This window comes from Drosophila tropicalis, unplaced genomic scaffold (assembly GCF_018151085.1).
Source record: "Drosophila tropicalis isolate 14030-0801.00 unplaced genomic scaffold, ASM1815108v1 contig_805, whole genome shotgun sequence".
NCBI classification, from domain to species: Eukaryota; Metazoa; Arthropoda; class Insecta; order Diptera; family Drosophilidae; genus Drosophila; species Drosophila tropicalis.
In genome coordinates, this window is record NW_027173295.1 from 3,318,059 (window position 1) to 3,337,032 (window position 18,974).

General features: G+C 35.3%; 1 protein-coding gene and 1 long non-coding RNA gene across 2 annotated transcripts in view; one reads left to right on the forward strand and one right to left on the reverse strand.

Annotated features, from left to right (window-relative positions):
* fz2 (frizzled 2) overlaps window positions 1-9,012 on the reverse strand; it is a 112,432-nt gene extending 103,420 nt beyond the window's left edge. The window contains exons 1-2 of the mRNA XM_068293756.1: window positions 8,108-9,012; window positions 5,482-5,777 (exon numbers count right to left, since the gene is read on the reverse strand). The gene's annotated coding sequence lies outside the window, so the exon portion shown is untranslated. The remainder of the gene's footprint in view (window positions 1-5,481; window positions 5,778-8,107) is intronic.
* On the forward strand, window positions 3,629-4,571 carry LOC137580033 (uncharacterized). The gene is made up of 4 exons (XR_011032923.1): window positions 3,629-3,748; window positions 3,811-3,897; window positions 3,957-4,275; window positions 4,335-4,571. It is a non-coding gene; the product is annotated as an uncharacterized lncRNA (long non-coding RNA).
* Window positions 9,013-18,974: the final 9,962 nt, after the last annotated feature.

Consider the following 18,974-nt stretch of genomic DNA (forward strand, 5'->3'; position numbering starts at 1 on the left):
ATGAAGCTAAACACAGTCATTTTGGTGCAAGGTTCTAAAATTCATTTCAAGTATAATTTGGGGGCGATGATTCCGAAAATGATCTTCGTTTTTATCGGTTAACTAACTAACTTTACATTGAAATATGTATCTTTTTATCCGCCATCAGATTTTCTCAAATGTTTTCAGTACTAGGCTATATGACTATCTGAATATCTGAAACCAACCTTAGTAACGAATTCCGCATGCATCTGATTAGTTTTGCTGGTTCTCTTCGTTACTAATCTTGAATTTTGTAGAAATTTTTACCATTTTCTGTTGCTTTTTTAAGTTTAAGACACTAAGCCGATTTCTCGAGTTACTACTTTTGTTAAAGGGATTAGCAAACAGTTCTTAAAGTTCAGACTAAAGACTTCTGAAGACTTAAAGCCCAAAAGAAACATCTAAAATGATATTGAGACACTTTTAAAATTGGTCTTAGGGTTGCCAAATTATTGTAATTTGTTAAACAGTTTAAAAACTAAAAATTTGACAAGAGTTTGTGCTAAAGTAATATGGAACTGTTGATTATTATTGTATTGGCAATGTTCCTAAAAACTGAAAATAGAATTTGTACCATGTATGCATAAAAAAAAATGAGACAAAGGAGTTAAAGATTGTCTTGACATTCGGAGGTAACTTTCTGTTGGACTTTTCTACGAGTAACTCGTTTTGATGAGCCAGTTTCAAAATCAACGTTCCAAACAATTCATCAAGTCTCCAAAAAGTCGTCATTCGTATAATAAACCTTACCAGAAATCTCGACAACATAAAAACTCCTTCGTATAGTCTAGGACGTGGGACAATGAGGACGAGAGGACAAAAAAGGCAAACATTAGTTTTAAATATCTGAGCTTTTCTATGAAATTTCAAACGTCACAACAAAGTTGTGACTTTTTCTTCACTGCCGCCTGCCACCCTTTTTGCCAAGGTTATGTCTGGCAGCAGCGTCTATTCCCCGACCCCACAACCGTTCACCTCCTTTAAAAAAAAAACAAAAAGGAGAAAACTCTCTATCACTCTATCACTCTGTCAATGTGTGTGTGTGTGTGTGTCGTTTTCTCTCTTTCTCATTCTTTCTCTGTTAGTCTATTCTCTCATTCTTTCTCTCTTTTAGGTCTCTCTGTGTATGTGTTTTTATTACGCTCCCAGGATTTTCCCTTTAGTCGGCAGTCGACAGTCGACACTTCGGGGGTGGTTAGATAAAATGTGGAAATTGTTGAAAACGTTGTTGATGTTGCTGTTGTGGGTGGTGTTGTTGTTGTTGTTGTTGTTGCCTGCATCGTTATGTGGGCCCCGGGTCGACGGACTTGGATGTGCCGCCTTTTGTTGCCTGCCTGGTTGCCTTTGGGGGTGGTTGGAATGGAAGGTGCGACGACTGTTTTCACTCCATGTCCTTGCCATGGCTAGGCCAGGCTAGTACCAAGCTAGGCCAGGCGGCTTCTGACAGGAATTTTCAAAAATTTTCCTGCTTTATTTTTCTTTCTCTTACTCATTTTTTTCTCTCTCTCTTGGTCTCCCTTTTCTTTTTTTTTTTTTGGGGAAAAATAACAACAATTTTGCCACTCATAAAAAAAAAAGACGAGAAGAAGAAGCAGCAGCAGCAACAGCAGCAGTAGTCGTAGTAATAGTAAAAGTAGTAGATGTGGTAGTGGGAAATTTGAACTTGGTCTTGATGTATGTCCGGACTCTCTGGGTCTCGGTCTCGGTCTGAGTCCTGCATATAAGGGGCGAAATGGGGATATTGTATGTGGGGGGGACGAGGGCGGCATGGGTCCTGGGCCGTCCTGCCAATGTGGCCGACCACTGCGGCAGCTGCGGAAAAATGAAACCCATGGAGGGGGCGGGTAGCTGCTGCTGCTTTTGCTGCTGGTGAAAGTTGCCCTTGAATGGTGTTTGGGATTATACACTCCTGTGCCCCATTCCTTTCTCCTTTCATACCCCAGCTCTCGCACTCGCTCTCTCTCTCTCCCTCTCTTCTTCTATCACCTCACCCTCCCTGTTGTCTAGCTTCCAATTGAGTTTCGGGTTCAGTGTTTGAAAGCAAATTGAAGTCGATAAACAGAAGGCCAGGGCCAGAAAAGGCAGGCAGGAAAAAAAAATAAAAGCATGGGCAATCAACATGCCGAAATCTATACACACACACACACACACACACACACACATATATATATATACATACATACATATATATATATAGAGACGACGAATTTAAGAGGAAGTTAAGTGCTGAAAGAGTTTGCTCGAAATGATTTCATGGATGGCAATGTACAATGCAATTTCCCTCCGCCAACCCCCCAAAAAGAAAGAAAAACGAAGACCAAAGCCTTGATAAACCATCAATAAACGAAAAAACATACAAATCAATACAAAAACTAGTGACAATTGCTTAAAATCTAATCTCAAGCGTTTAAAAAGTTTTTAATCTCCTCAAGAGCAATAACATTTATTTTCTTTCAAGAGAAAAGCCATTTACCATCTTCCTCATGTAAATACTTTGCGTATTCAATTGATGTTCAACAGGAATTTATATAATTGACTTTGGTTCAGAATGTTTTGAATTTTAGTTGTTCCTCTTGTCTAACCATATAACATTTAATTATATTAAATATTTTGCTCAAAGCTAGCTCTATTCATTTCAGAGTTTAGACAATAATAAGTCATTTCATCTGAGATAATACTTAATATTAGGAATTGTTGTTATTCAATATCTCAATACTAGAATTCGTTGAGCTTGGAATTCTTTACCTTTCGCTTAATGTAGATCTATTCATAATAGATACAATATATAAATAGTTAATATTACAGTTCAAACTCTTTAGATCAAATTCTTTTATTCAATTTCTTCATTACTAATATCAGCAAATATTTCAATTTTATTAAACAAATGCATTTTCACATGCTTTTTACAAGCATATCTTAGTATCTCGCTTACTCAAGCATACTAGCGCCTTCACCAGCCAACGGCCAACGGGCGTGGCAAAATCGTCACACATACATAATGTGCGCATTTACTAAGCAAATATACATACCAAATATGATGTCTCTAGCTAGAATAGTTTTTGAGATAAACGCTTTTTTTCAAATTGCGGGGGCGTGGCAAAAATTTGAAATAAACTTGACCAATTTACATACTACACGAGTCTACATACCAAATTTGGTGGCTCTAGCTTTTACAGTCTTCGAGATCTAGGTGTTCATACGGACAGACGGACAAGACTAGATCGACTCGGCTGTTGATCCTGATCAAGAATATATATATGTACTTTATGGGGTCCGAGAAGCTTCCTTCTGCCTATTACATACATATATTTTCGGAGACTTTAATATACCATTTCACCCGATGGGTGTATGTTATAAAAATCATGATTCTGCAAATGAAAAGTATTGATGTTCAGTGTTGAACAATGCAAAATATACATAGCCTTACGTCAAGATTCTCTAATCTAGCAACCATTGAAAATTTAGCAAAAAGTAATCTAGTAGGCATTGCCAATTTAACTTTCTCCAAATTGCCATAGTAGGAATTATTGCTTCCTACAATTTCATTCCTCAACTGGAGCTCGAAGTAGTCAGTTCAATAAAATTAAATCCAAAAAAAAAAAAAAAACAGAGAAAAAAAAGTGTAAAAAAAGTTAACAAAAAAAAACAAGTTTAACTTAAAATGGATCAAAATACAACCTGGAGTCCTGAATAACTGTGATTGGATTGGTTAATCCTGGCTGCTTTCGTGAGTATAAATCGAGTATAAAGGTTACAAAATTCAACACTTTTTTTATTTCTCTTCAATAGGACATTTTCCTTATTATTGCTAGTCCTGTTCAAGCAAAAAAATATACATTTTCCTTATTAATAATGATGCAAATAACGTAATTGAAGGTAATATAATCCAAAAATTGATATCGTCTGTGAAAAGTAATTGTGCCTAATTCTTACAGCTAAATGAAATCGCGATCCTCTTTCAATGAATAATTTCCTTCCAAATGCATTTGTGAAGAACCGATCGAGTGATCTATCTGGGTGTTGTCCTGCTGGATTGGAAGACTCGCTTTATTTCTTGGTATCTATACTCCTCCAAGTAATCCTTCAAGAAGCGGCAGATGTAATACAGATTTTGTTCCTCCCATTTATGTAATATATTACAAAACTCCACAAGAAATGTGGACATTTTCCTTATTATTGCTAGTCCTGTTCAAGCATATTCAAGCATATAAATATTTTCCTTACTAATAATTGATGCAAATAACGTAATTGAAGGTAATATAATCAAAAAATTGATATCGTCTGTGAAAAGTAATTGTGCCCAATTCTTACAGCTAAATGAAATCGCGATCCTCTTTCAATGAATAATTTCCTTCCAAATGCATTTGTGAAGAACCGATCGAGTGATCTATCTGGGAGTTGTCCTGCTGGATTGGAAGACTCGCTTTATTTCTTGGTATCTCTACTCCTCCAAGTAATCCTTCAAGAAGCGGCAGATGTAATACAGATTTTGTTCCTCCCATTTATGTAATATATTACAAAAATATGAAAAACAGACTACAAAACTCCACAAGAAATGTGCCTTTTCTTTTCGTCGACTGCCAATTTAAAATATTTTTCTTCATGCAATATTCGCCCCAAATCGATCTTCATGTGTTACTTAATAACTTTTTCTTCTAAAATAGTAATAAAAAATGAAGCAAGACGACTCGCCGACTTGGGTATACCATTCACCAGGTGAAATAAATACATAATGTCTATTAAATTGTTTTAACATCCCTCATACCAAATGCTATCTCGCTTACTCTAGAAACACACGAGCACTCTAGCGCCGCCACTAGCCAACGGCCATTTCTGCCCTTATGGATCGTGTAGTAAAATACGTTTATACGCATATTTTGAATGTTTCTAGTCCGATTTCAATAAACTTTGGTGAAAATATATACGATTAATTGGTGTGCAGAAGTTGGTTGCGCTAGTCAGAAAATTGCAGCTGAAAATCGATTTTTTCTAAATTATGGAGGGGGAAATGGGCGTGGCACAATAGTAAAGTATATAAATTCTGCAAGTCTATTAAGTTAGTTTGCATACCAAATTTAATGTCACATTTAACCCATTTTGAACCACTGTTCGACTTTTTGAAAAGTAAGTTTTGTGTGTTTTTTAACATTCTTAATTTTATTTGTTCAGTTCAGTTAACTTCGTGTGTTGACTTTTCAGATAAAATACATGTCTTTAAGGTCTTGCAGCTTTCTATTTCGTATACAAAAATATTGCTCAATATCAACATAATTTTAATTCAAAACTTAGTGTTATTTATGGCCAATAGTGCAAATAATCTAAAACTTACAAAAAAGTCGATTCTACTCAAACTAAAATGGTTAGAACTCTTTCGCATATAGATTTGGATTCCTTGATTCTTTTTACAAGTTATTATTAAAGTTATTAATGAGATAAAAGTAAAATGAAAAGTAGACTTACCTTTTGATGGGTTTTGTCTCTTTGCCGTTGTGCCACTTCCGCTTTAATTAATGTTATTGATTGGATAGATTTACTATGTAAGTTGCATTTTATTTATATTTGTATGTATATTTGATTTATTATTTTACTTTTTTTTTTTGAAGGTCGTATACGTTTTGCATTAGCACGATTACGGAACGGAATGGTTACAATATACTCTATGGCATTTTTCTTACATTATTTTTGTTTTGGTTTTCGTTTGTGCTTTTTTAGTTGGTTTTTTGCTTCGTTGATTTTACATTATTGTAGTGTTGGATCTATAAAGATATTGATTGGCGTAAGAGACAACAATTAAAACAAAAGCCGTCGAAAGAGTCAAACTGAGTGACAGAGAAAACCAGAGCAAAGGCACACAGAGAGTTGGAGCAGGAACAAAAGTAAATAGAAAGAGAGACATCAATAAAAAAGGAAAAGAGGCAGCAGACGATGCACGTGGCAACAACAAAGAACAACAGAAAACAAGTGACTAGAAGAGGACAGAGGAGCAGGTGTACACACACACATACAAACAGAAGTGGAGTGTCTCCACTCTGGGCCCAACAACAACTAAATCAAATCGCAGCCAAGTGCCAGCCAAAACCATCTGCGTGTATGTGTCTGTGTGTGTGTGTGTGTCCCAATGCCCGGTGCCCGGTTGTCTCGCCCTCTCAATGGGCTCTGGGGCAAATATTTTAAATGCGCAGATTTTTGGCATGTTTTAGTGGCAGTTTCACGTTTTTGAATTGTTGCCATGCCCACCAAGAAGCAGCATGGAGTTGCGTTCGCTTGCTAGCTCGTTTCACTGACAATTTAATACAAAAAATGCCAAAAATTTTTGAACCAAGGGAGATGGCGGGGTCACCTACGGCCTACGTATGGCAAGAACAACAAACAAAAAGTTTGTCATGCTTTTTCTGCTGTGTCTGTGTTAACCCTTTAAAAAAAACGGCAATGATAACAACAATTTTTGGCAACAAAAGTAAAAATCAAGCAAGATATGAAAAACCAGAAACAAAACAAAGACTTTGAAAACTTTAAATATACCAAAAACAACAGAAAAAAAATAAGAAAAACTTTACAGTTTTGGCAACAATTCATTGAAGGTAAAGTTTGTTGCTGTTTTTTGGCTAACCAAACGCGAATTTAAAGTTTTAACATTCGTATGTAAATGTTATTAAAATATCTCGAAGATAGAAGAATGATTAAAGATTATGATTATGAAAGGACATGCCAAAGGGTATAAAAGACCTTGGGAATGAATATTTTCTACTAATTGAAAAATATTTCTGAATGTTGCATTTAAATCTAGCTATGCATAGAAAAGATAAACAACCGCCAGGTGTCGCTAATGATTCGCTGAAGAATCAACCTCAAGAATAACATAAATGCATATGTTAGATGTTCATTCAAACCAAGTTTAGGCTTAATTTAAAGTCATCTTCTAGATAAAACCAAAAAGGAGTCAAAAGAGAGAGAGAGAGAGAGAGAGATAGAAGTGGTAGCATCCTTGGACAGCTTTTAATGGACAAGCGATTTGAATAGTTTTCATAATTTATCAGTAAATGCCATCAATAGAACAAAAGTAATGACTTGTCGTCTAGGTTATTTGACAAACTTCTATAGCCAAGAAGTCCTCGGTCTTCAGTCGGACCCTTTGCCATGCCATGCGTGGGCCCCAGACTAACTCAATTAGGGAAGGCAGACAGAAAGTTGAATGTTGTTGTTGCTTTTGGTGTTGTTCTTGTTGTTGCTGACTGGCAGACAACATGCGAATGAAAAGCACCAACAACAACACACTACGAGAATAGAAGGCAACAGCAAAATAAAGAAAAGAAGAAAAAAAGGAAATTTTATATAAATAAATAAAAAACCTTTTAGTTTAAATAGACAACAGCAAAAAAAATAGATTTATACATATTTATACATAGAAATAAAACCTTAGAGCAAACGTCGAGTACGTAGCAAATAAAAAACTCAAATTGGGCTTAAGCAAATAGAACGACTTGAAGATACTCTTTCGGAACAGTTCCCAGGCAAGTATAATATTAGACACTTAGACATTAGTTGCTGATCTAATGTCTAATAGAGACCACTTATAACGGTGATGCCCTAGAGAGGCATGTAAACTGTTAGTTTACAGATCAAAGCAAAAGATTTTCTATCCAACAAGTTGCAACGGATGGGAAAACTGTTGAAAACTTTTTTAAACCAAAATTCATTAACCAAAATCATATGTATGATTTGAGCCAAGAAAGATTTAAAAAAAATTAAGCTAACAAATGATGAATACATAAAAAGTTTAGCTAAGAAAATGTTTCAAAATAGCTAAGAAACAAAACAATAACAAAGAAATTTTCTTTAAATGCCCTTAAATATATGCAATAGTTTTATGAATAACTGAATATTTTCATTTTTTGAGCAGTTTTTAAAATGACAATGAAACAAAGTTTTGTTGTCTTTATTGTTGTTGAACATAATAAAACAAAAAGAAAGAACAACAACTTGGCCGTCTCGTCTCTTGCTATCTCTGTCTGTCTCTTTATCGCTTTATCACTGTCTCTCTCTCTCTCCTTGTCACTTGTTATCGTCGCCCATTGTTCTTGCTCACTCTCTTTTGTGTTTACTTCACAATTTTTCGCCAGCCAGTTCAGGCTAGGAGAAAAATGTTGAATGATTTTCTTCTTTGGCTTTGCTGCTGTTTCTCCTCTTCACTTTCACATCAACAGCTGCCCGTCTTGTATGTACACACACACCGAGTTACCCACAAGGTTCACGCACGCACACATAAAGAGCGAAACACTTGAAAAAAAAACAACAAAAAAAAAACGATAGAAATGAAAGCATAAAAAATAACCAACAACAACGACGACACCGCTTATTACCGTTGTGTTTTGCTCTGCTTATTGATTTCTCTTTCTTTCTTCTACACGTTCCTTTGCCGGCGTTTGATACGAAAATGCCGCCGAAATTGCAATGCAAATGCAATTTATACTACTCGGTTATACATACATACATACATATGTATATATGTATGTGTATGTGTATGTGTATGTATGTATGTCGGTTGTGGCATGTGAGATAATGTGGGATGATGTGGGATGTCGCGACGTTGCCAGTTCTTCTCTTCGTTAATTAAACGCTCTCGCTTGTTGTTGTTGTTCTTGCGTTTTTTTATTTCACTATTTTGTTGTTGTTGTTGTTGCTGTTTTGTTATTGTTATGAACCGCACGCTTTATGTTATCAGTTTGCTAAAAGCGTCGGCGTCGGCTTCGGCTTCAGCGTCGCCGTCGCTGCTGTTGCGATTTTGTTTTTTTTTTTTGTTTTTTCTTTCTTTTCGGCTCTCAATTTGTAATGTCTGTTTGGTTTGATGTGATTTGGTTTTTGGTTCGTTGTTGGTTATTGCCGTTGCCGTCGCCGCGTTATGTAGTTTTTCCGGTGATTTCCACTTGCTAACTGACTTTTCTGGCGAATTTTCCAAGCGTCCAAAACGGCGTCCACCCTGCGCGCGCGTCTTAACACAAAACAAAACACAACGCACATACACACAGCCAAAAAGAGAGTAAAAGAGCGTAAGCCATGCATTACGGAGAGCGGAAAAGCTTGCGAAACGTTATAACGTAACGTATACTCGCAAAACGTAGCGCCCAAAGTACGTTACATTTGAAATTGTGACAAAAAGTGGCGACTTAAATGAAAATTTTTAACTATATTCCATATGCAAATATTTTTGTTTTATTAAATAAATAATAAATACTTCATTTCAATCTATTTAGTTTGTAATGCTTTTAAATAAATTCTGTAAAAATATGATTTTTGAAATCCTTTCAATGCGCATGTGTCTCACGTGCTCTCTAAATGAAAATACCCTTTGACTTGGCCATCGAAAGGGAATATGAGGGTGTTGCAATTTGTAAATAAACAAAACATAAACAATTACATATATGAATTACTTTTCGTTCGTACTGTGGTGGATCTTGTTATGAACCATTAAGACTAGATCCATTGAATTTACAAAAGTTTCTTAACCAAACAATAATATGAGATAAACGCAAATCATTTGCATTAATCACTTTGGTATGTCATTTAAAAGAAAATTATCCCCTAAGTTATGCAACATCAATTAAAGGCAGTCAATAAATTGAGCTTTTGCCATATCATGTTGCTAATAAAAGGTCCTCATTGCAAATTATTTCTTATAGAAGTAGTTCATAGGTACAGGACATTCGAAAATTCTTTAAAGTTGAAATAAAACTCAATTTTTCATCTATTTCTTGCATACTTTAGAGCGCAAATTTTCTTCATTACTCTTTGATGGTATTTTTAATGGTAAATTTCGATAGTGCATGGCATTTTTAAGCGTTTTTATACTTTATTAATACATTGCCGGATCCAGCTCATAATTTTGACAGGGAAAATCAAGCATTTAAGGGAAAATCGGTCGTTGTATATTAAAATTTGAACAATTTTAAAGGTAAAATTGCTCGATTAGGGCGCAGAATTTCCACAGCCCCAAGGATCCTTTACTGATTATTATAATCCTTCTCACTTTTTAAGAAAATATATGACCCATAATGAGCCTAAACAACCAAGTGAATGTTTTTATGTTTCAAAATACTTTTATGTTTCTTCAAAATACTTTTTGGAATTATCTAATTTGTCAAATATTTTAGTTAAAATAACTCAAATTCTTATGTTGAATATGATAAGAAATAAATTTCCATTTGATAACAGGTGTAAAGTTGTCGGCTCTTCAGACTTTGTGTTAGAAATTTGCTCTTTCTCTCTCTCAATTGCTCTCTCTTATTCTGTCTCTCTCTCTCTTTTGGCGTTTAACTCTCCTGTTAGTATATAAAAACAAAAGCGTGTTATCCTCAACAGTGGTTGCTGAAGTCCTGACAATTTTTGGGGGTTAGCCATTGGGGGGTGTTAAGTGTATATTGCTAATGGCAGTTGAAGACCAAGATACAAGAAACTGACGCTACCGGCCGGCCGGTCTCCAACTGTGTGTCTGTGTGTGTTGGTGTGTGTGTGTGTGTGTGTGTGTGCGAGTGCGGTGATATGATGGTCAGCCCCCAAGTGGCTTCTCTAGTGATTCGATGGCATAATGGGGGAGCAAAATGTTGACAAATGTTATGCTGCAATTTTCGGGAGGTGAGGTAAATCATGTGGTTAAACGTGTTGCTTCGCCTGCACTATGCAGGCCTGAAGAACAATTAATAAACTATATAAGTATTTCTTGATCAAACTATGATATATTTTTGTTCCATCTGTGAGCCAAATTTGTTGAATATTTAAGTTAACCGGAAGTGACTTTATTTCCTATTTACCCAAACTAAATTATGGCTTTCTGTGGAAAATTTAGCAATTTCTTATAAAATTTATGAAAGCGAAAAACTGACTGACTGACTGACTATGCATACGCGGCCCAATACCTTTGGCCTGTATTTTATCTGTAATCTTTATTAGTCATCCGTGTACGTCTGAGTCTACGTCATTATCTATTCAGTCTAACATCATCTACACTTAAGTCATTTATCTATTGTATTTATATTTGGCCCATCCTCGTGTATCAATCGCCAGTGGCACAATATTTTTCCAACAATTAATTTCATCCATGCAATTTTCGTGGAACACCTGCAGTGCATGGAAATGTGTTTTCATTGCAATTAGAAAAATGTTGTTTTCCCCCTGCTGCTTCTGCTTCTGCTTTTGCTTCTGCAGCTGCTGCCAGAAGTCAGCGATTGAATGAATGAGTGACTGAGTGGGTGGGTGAGTGAATTCTTTAGGAATTTTGGTATCTGGATACACGTACCTACGTACATACATATATGTTTTGGTTTCTTTTTCTTCTATACCACACGCTATTTTATGGGCAAAGAGGCATTTGTTTACCTGCTGCCACCCGAGTGGACTATGAGCCAAAAATTATGGCATGCGTATGCGTGTTTTGGCAATTAGTTAAAAAAGAAAATGAAAAGAAAAACAACTACCACTACCTAGAGTGTGGGGTGGAGTTGGGTGGGCTAAGGGGATGGGGGTTAAGAATTGAAGGTGCTAGCTGTCTCTCCGACTCAACGGGGGCGGCACTCAATTTGCCATTTTTATGAGGCGCTTCTGAAGTGAATTGAAATCAGCTTGCAAGATATTTTATGTTTATACTCTATACAAATGGGTATATTGCTTGTGGCTTATAACTTGAAATTTGTAGGACATTCCTAAACGATTCATTGTGTTCATTAAGTAATTGTAGTTGAAACCAAATCAAATGACCCAGCGGTTGAGTTAGGGTATGGCTCTTGGCTCTCTGGTTTTCTTTATTATTCGAGGTAAACAAGAATCTAAATAAAGTGCCTCCGAATGGGAAGTGGACTCTCAATCATGTCTTCCCCTACCGACATGGCACTTTCCTTCACTCTCAAACATTTCATATTCGTTTAGTCAAAGGGGCGATACCCACCCACATTTCATTTGTTTAATCGCAAATGATTTGTGCAAATGCCGTTAAATGTCATTTGACATTTGTCAAGTTGAAAGTTGGTATGGTCCCACACACACACACACACACACATACTAATCCCTCTTCTCTCCCTGTTTCTCTCATGATGTATGCAATTTCATCTTGATGAAAGGAAACGCTTTATTTGTCACCAAATTGAAACTGATGAGGGGCAACAGCTCCTCACTTGGCTAAGTGAGCCATCAGTTCTAGAGGTTTTAATTAAACAAAAATACATTAACAGCAACAACAAACACCAAGTACACAATAAAGGAGAGTGGTGGGAGAGGCAGATTGAGAGACAACATAATGACGAGATATTTAATTAAAAATTACAAAAATTATAAACAATAAACAATGTGTTTATATGTATGTACACACATACATACATACATCAGTTGAACGAAGTGTTTACTTTAGCGCTTTCAATGTCGACACACACAGATGTATAAATATAAGCCGTCATATGTAGGCGAAATGACAATTGAAAGTCAGATTTTATTTATACCTACATATATAAATTAAGTACATATGTACATACATACATACATACATACATACATACATACATACATATGTACATATGTACGGACCTGCATATTAATAACAGAGCTAAGAAACTGGAGTATATGGACTTTTATAAGAGGCCAGATATGTTTCTTTAAGTAAAATTTTATGGAATTTTACAATGGACCCTCTGTTAACGAACGCCTTGGATAACAAACAGATTTTTCAGTTTCAGTTTTAGTTAACGACCCAAAAGAAAAGCAAAAACCTTAATTTCACCTAAAATTTCCTTCTTTTTTAACCAGCTAAGCAGGGGAAATCTCGCCTATACCTTATAGAGATGTCAAGTATGACCTATGAACGACTGTGCTAAATTTGATCAAGATCGGGTGACTATATCATATAGCTCCCATAGGAACGATCGCTGGTAATCAGTGACTTTGATCAATAACTTTGTTATTTCCTATGGTAAAAAAGACTGAAGGCTGCTTTTTCGTAAACATTCTACTTTTTAGATGAAACGTTTTTCACTTTGACGGTAAGGAAAGATTATCAAAACAAACTTGCAAGGGTATTCAAACTTAGACGTCTTCTTCCATCTAATATTTTAAACTTAAGAAAAGCTAGACTTAAAATATGTATATTGTCATATTATTCAGTTGTTTGAAAGTTTTGAAGCATTTTATGATAGTTTCTTTTGATAAAAGTTTTAATTAATACATTTTACATTGATTTATATGGGAGAAGTGGTTTGGCTTAACGGACAAGATGCTAGGACGATGTGTATTCGTTAACCGAGTGCACACTGTAATAGTAAAATAAAATATCACAAGAAGCTATTTAGGCCTATGCCGAAGTCTTATTACGCTTTTCCAGTTTTTCATTTTAGCAGGGGAAAATCATCGAGATTAGCCAAGAAAAGTTTATTCAGTTTTCACTCATTTAATAAGATATAGATTTAATTGTAGTAAAATGGCAAAAAATTCATATAAAAAATCAGCAAATTCTTTTAAACTTCTTTCTTTGTGCTTTAGCCAAATTTGTTTTTGATTTTTGAATGTGATATCTCATTTCAAAGCCTTTAAATTCATTCATTTTGAATTGGAATATTGTAATTTACACTAATAAGAAATTTATATTTTCAAGCGAGACAAAAGTGCCAATGAGGAGCGAAAACATCATGAAGCTCTCGTTTATTGTTAGTCATTTCTTGAAGTATTTGAATTCATGTCTTGCTTTTCAAGTTAGAATAATATCAATCTCTATTAAAATCTCGGAAACTATTCTTAATGCCAAACTTGGCAAAAAAATCGTGATATTTTATTCATAAATGAGATCGAAATTCATTTTTTTATAAATTCAATTGTCTGATGTTATTTAAAAATATATTCTCATGTTCTATATACATATTTTTCAAAAGGTAGATTAACCAATCTTTTATCTTTTCGAGCTGTTTTTGATTGTTTCTTGTCATTAGATTTGTATTAAATAGCAAAAAAAAATCTTTTTCCGATCGAAACTGATTTTCTGATAGCTCCCATGGGAGTTAATTATAAGTTATAGTAGATCGATCTCAACAAACTCACAACCTCAAAACTTAGAAAGCCAAAACTTCTTGGCTGATCGTTAGTGAGCCGATCTAGCTAACTCAAGTCTTTGGCCCAGCACTTAGCCTCAAAGTTTTGTCAGTTTTTATGCATCTTCGACCTCAGATTATTGTAAACACGTCTTCAAGTTGAAGATTCCCTTTTGGGGTGAAGCTGGAAATGGACAATTGTAAATTTTTAACTTAAATTAATTAACAAGAAACTTATTAGTTTAAGCACTCTTCTGTGCTAAAGGCCATCTTTATTGAGGGCGTGAGACTTATTGAAACAGACGGACAAAAGGCGGATGACTTGGCTTCTTATCCCCACAGATTAGGTATGTAAATGCATGCAAATCTTTCTTATATATTTTAAATTCCGAATGAAAAGAAAGAAAAATTAAAGTTTGCTTCTAAAAACACAAATGATTTAATTAAAATCTTGTATTAAGATAGTTTGTCGATAAAATCATAGAGTATTGACGAGTGCAATTATGTTTGAAATGAAATGAAATGAATTTTCGATTTGTTCGCCAACAATTTCCACTGATTAATTAATAACAATAAAAATTGTATCAACACATAAAAAAATTGGAGAAGTAAAATACAAAAAGGGGGAAAAAAAAACTGTTAATGATTAAACATAGCTCGTCGGGATGTGCATACAATAAAAGTGCTGCAACAACATTGACAACTACAACAACAAGAACAAGAACAGCACGAACAAAATTGTGTTGTTTGATTTATAGTGGGAAATGCATGGAAGAAGAGGCAACACACATACAAACACAGTATACACACTGACTCACTCACTCAGAAAATAAAAAGCATAGCATACTTTTTTGGGGGCGGCTGGCGACAGGCTGGGCAATAAATCAGAAATTGGTCAAAATGGGCTCCGCTCAATGCAATTTTTAAACAATTTTATTCAATGAAGCGACCAGCGACAAAACTGACAGCAGGCGCAGAAAATTTGCATTGACACAGACAGGAAATACACACACTCAAACACACACACACACACACACACAGAAACGTGTGTGTGTGTGTGCATAGACAGACACATGTTAATGCAAATAAATTGCCTGCTGACTTTATTTAAATTTCCCATAAGACACACATGGGCGAGGGTGATGAGGCAAAGTGTATTTGTGTGTATGTAGTTAAGGCTCCTCCTAAGCAAAAAGTATCAAGTGACGGTTAAGGCAAGGACGAGGCAAAAGAAGTGAGAGAGAAGTGAGGGCGAATGGTTCCACCAACAACCAACAACATGTGGCAGCCTGTGGCAGCTTTTTGTAATTTTAATTTTGATTTTAATTTGTGTTGAAATATTTACATAATCACTGACAGACACAACAGCAGAACAACAGGAACCTCAATCTCAACAACATCAGCTCCTGGGCCAAAAATCCTTGGGCCAAAGAACTCTCTCAACATCTGCTGATGTTGCTGCCAACGTTGCCAGCGTTGAGCCAACGAGAATTTATTAAACTTTAATGAAAATTTATAAGGTCTGCATAAATGATTTAGTAAGCCTGCGCCATCTCATTAATGTTCTATTAGCATTTCGAGTATTTAAAGTACAAGTTCAAAAAAATTGAAGGCAATACAAAAATATTTCATTGCATAAGCTAAAAAGCGTTTTGGCTTTACCGATGAGTTTATCTGTTTATCTCTTTCTCCCCCTGTGTGTGTGTGTGTGTTTGTGTGTGAAAAATCGGTTAAAAACAAAAAACACTATGGCTTAAAATGTGATTAGTTTGTTTTAGTAGAGAGCAAGGGGGTAGAGAGAGATAGAGAGAGGAGAAAGGAGGTGGGTAAATGGATTTATGTATAATAGATTGGAAAATCCCTAGGCTTTGCTAGCAGAATTAACATAATTTGCCTTGATTTCAATTCAATATTTTATGGTCTTTGTGCCAATTTTCATTTAAAGCGAATACATTCATCTGTGTGTATGTATGTACTTCAAATTTGCAGTCAGACTAACATTAAAACGACATAAAATAAAAAATAATATATCAAATTGAAGTGAAAATTCATTGCCTTACTTTGAAACTATTGAAATATATTTCGTTTCCGTTTTTGAACTAGAATCTGCTTTTAAGATTATAAATATCCAACTTATGACTTTGGGGATGAGTAAAACAATGTAAAGTTAGACCACTTTGACCACTTTTCATACCCTTTCCTAAAGACTTAAACTATATACAATATATACTCTTGATTCTTGATCAGCACGCAAGACCAGTTCGTATAGCCATTTCCATTCGTTGGTCTATCCGGTCTATATGAATGCAAAGTCTGATCAACGCTGAAATGTTGTATCTTATATTCATTATATTATCTCGAACTCAGCTGGATTAGACTAGAGTATCAAGCAGGTCCTACATGGACTGATTCAGGAAGGGGAGAAGCTCCAAAATGTATACCGTAATATTTGGAAGAATCTTCAACTTTTTTCATCTCCTTAAATCCCTAACTAGTGGGTCTTTCAAGTGGTCGGTGATCAGTTTAAATAAGTTCTTAGTCCAACAAAATATTACTGAATTTTACAAGCCACAAATTAAATGTTTTAAACGGACACCCCACAAAAATAACAACTTTTCTCAATAACTTCCTTATTCTCTTAACCATTTCAAAACTAAATAACGACTCTGTGAAATAGCTCCCAAAAGAACGATCAGTCAGAAGCAGTGACTAATAATAAGAAAGAACTAAGTCACTAAAAGTGACTATTATCAATAACTTTGTTAATTTTGACGCCATTGCCCAATGGGGCGGAATTGCCAAATAAGTGGCATAAAGTCAAATAACGCAGATATCCAGCAAAAACTTGGTATATTTGATAAGAATAGCACTCTAAATATTGAAACAAAATTTTAAGTTCATATGACCACGCCTACCCCAATAGCCCATATAAGGCAACAATGCGTATACGTTGTCGATCCAAACGTCCAGCAGCGTTAAATGACAGAACTCAATGTGATCTAACTTTTTATACACACTCTCTCCTTTATTTTCACATACATTACATATCGCAGAAACACGCAGAAGGTTAGCTTTTACTCCACAGAAGATGAACACATATGTTTGGTTTTCTATCTTTATGAACAATACAAAACAGTACACATATATAAAATATAGTAAATTTGAACACCAAATTGTTTTGTTTTATCCATTCTACATACCTTGGCCTCCAAAATCCATTTTTCACAATATTCTCTTTTTTTCTTTTGTGTGGATTTGCCAAGCGCTCAAAGTGATAAAAAATTTCTAATCACCTGTCTAATCACCTGACTTTGAAGCTTGATCAGAATAACAGGGTTGCATGTTTGGCGAATGCGATCATCGATTTTTTCTATTTACGGACTCTAGTTTGAATAAACTGAAATATAATTAGTACTTGCTTTCTGAAAATTTGCGATTTTATGCCACTTAAATAAGCGATCACAAAGAAAAGTATAAGGAAAAGTATTGCCAAATGGCAATTCCGCCCAGTGTGCATTGTCATAAGTTAGTATTAGTATTTGTCAGTCAAATTTCATTAAGATCGAATGACAATATCATACAGCTCTCCTAGGGAAGATTGGTGAAAAAATATCTCAAGTCAAACGAGATTGTCTCTCATGTTGTCTCAGAGTTTTCTATGGTCTGCCGTTTGTATAGCGGATTCCCATCCCAATGTCATGTCTTTTAGGCTGATCAGATAAGTTTATTATCTCTGCATATTTTTTGAAACTCAAAAGCAAGTTAATTTTGTTTTTTCAGGGTCTCTGTGGTTTTTATTCTTGTTTTTTTTTTTTTGTGGAAGGGTCATGTCCTTCAAATTTGCTTCAACCCTCAAATAAATTGCAAGCTCTAATTAGTTCTGACAAGGCCTAGGCCTCGTTTTAATTGCACAAATAGCAAAAATATGTACATATACATATATATATATTTTTTTATATTTTAATTAGAAGTCGGCATATTCTTATATAATATTTTCATTTATTATTATTTTTTTTTTTTTTTTGTTATTTTTTGCAATTAACTTTGAACAAGGCAGAAAGAGAATATGAAGAGAGCTTGACTATCATCTAACTCTCTGGCAAAAGGATGCCATCGCTTTCACTTGGCAAAAGATCAAAGGGAAAATGACGAAACATATGCCCCAAACAATAGAGAGTCCCATAGATGCCTTTCCCCGGAACGCTTAAAATGCAAAAACACAAAAAGAAGAAAAATATGGAGAACTCGAAACTCCAAACGAGTCGCGGCATAACAACACTAACAAATGGCAGAACTTCAGGTGAAATGCATTGAGAAAGAGAGGGAAAGAGAGAGTGACAGAGCGAGAGAAAGAGAGAGCGATAGAGAGAGAGAAAGAGTCGTAAGTGAATGAAAAATATTTATGAATGGAATGTAACTACCGTTGGCAGATAAAAGCCCAGGACCCAGGCCCAAACCCAAACCCAAACCCAAACCCAACATGTTCAGGACCAGGACGAGGCCCATAAATACAGGTAGTTGCATTCTGAATAGCTGGATAAACGATGCCAAGTGGAACTGGCTTCGTTTAGATGGGTGGAGTAAAGTGAAGTGGTGCGGTGTGGTGTGGTGTGGTGTGGTTTAGTTTGGTTTGCTTTGCTCTGTGTGTGGAGTTATGGTGCTCCAGGTAGAGGTAGGTAAGTGAATTGCCACAGAGACTTCATCATAATGGAGGAGAGGCAGTCATTGTGTGGCATCCGTTTCGTTAGAGGCAGCAAAAATCCTTTGATTTATCACATGTGCGTTTTAATTTTGATTGTTTTTGTTTTCTGTTATTATTGTTGTTGTTGTTTTTTTTTGTTTTTTTGGTTTTCGTTTCTCATGCCAACTGCAATTTGTGGTTTAGAGAACTCTTGC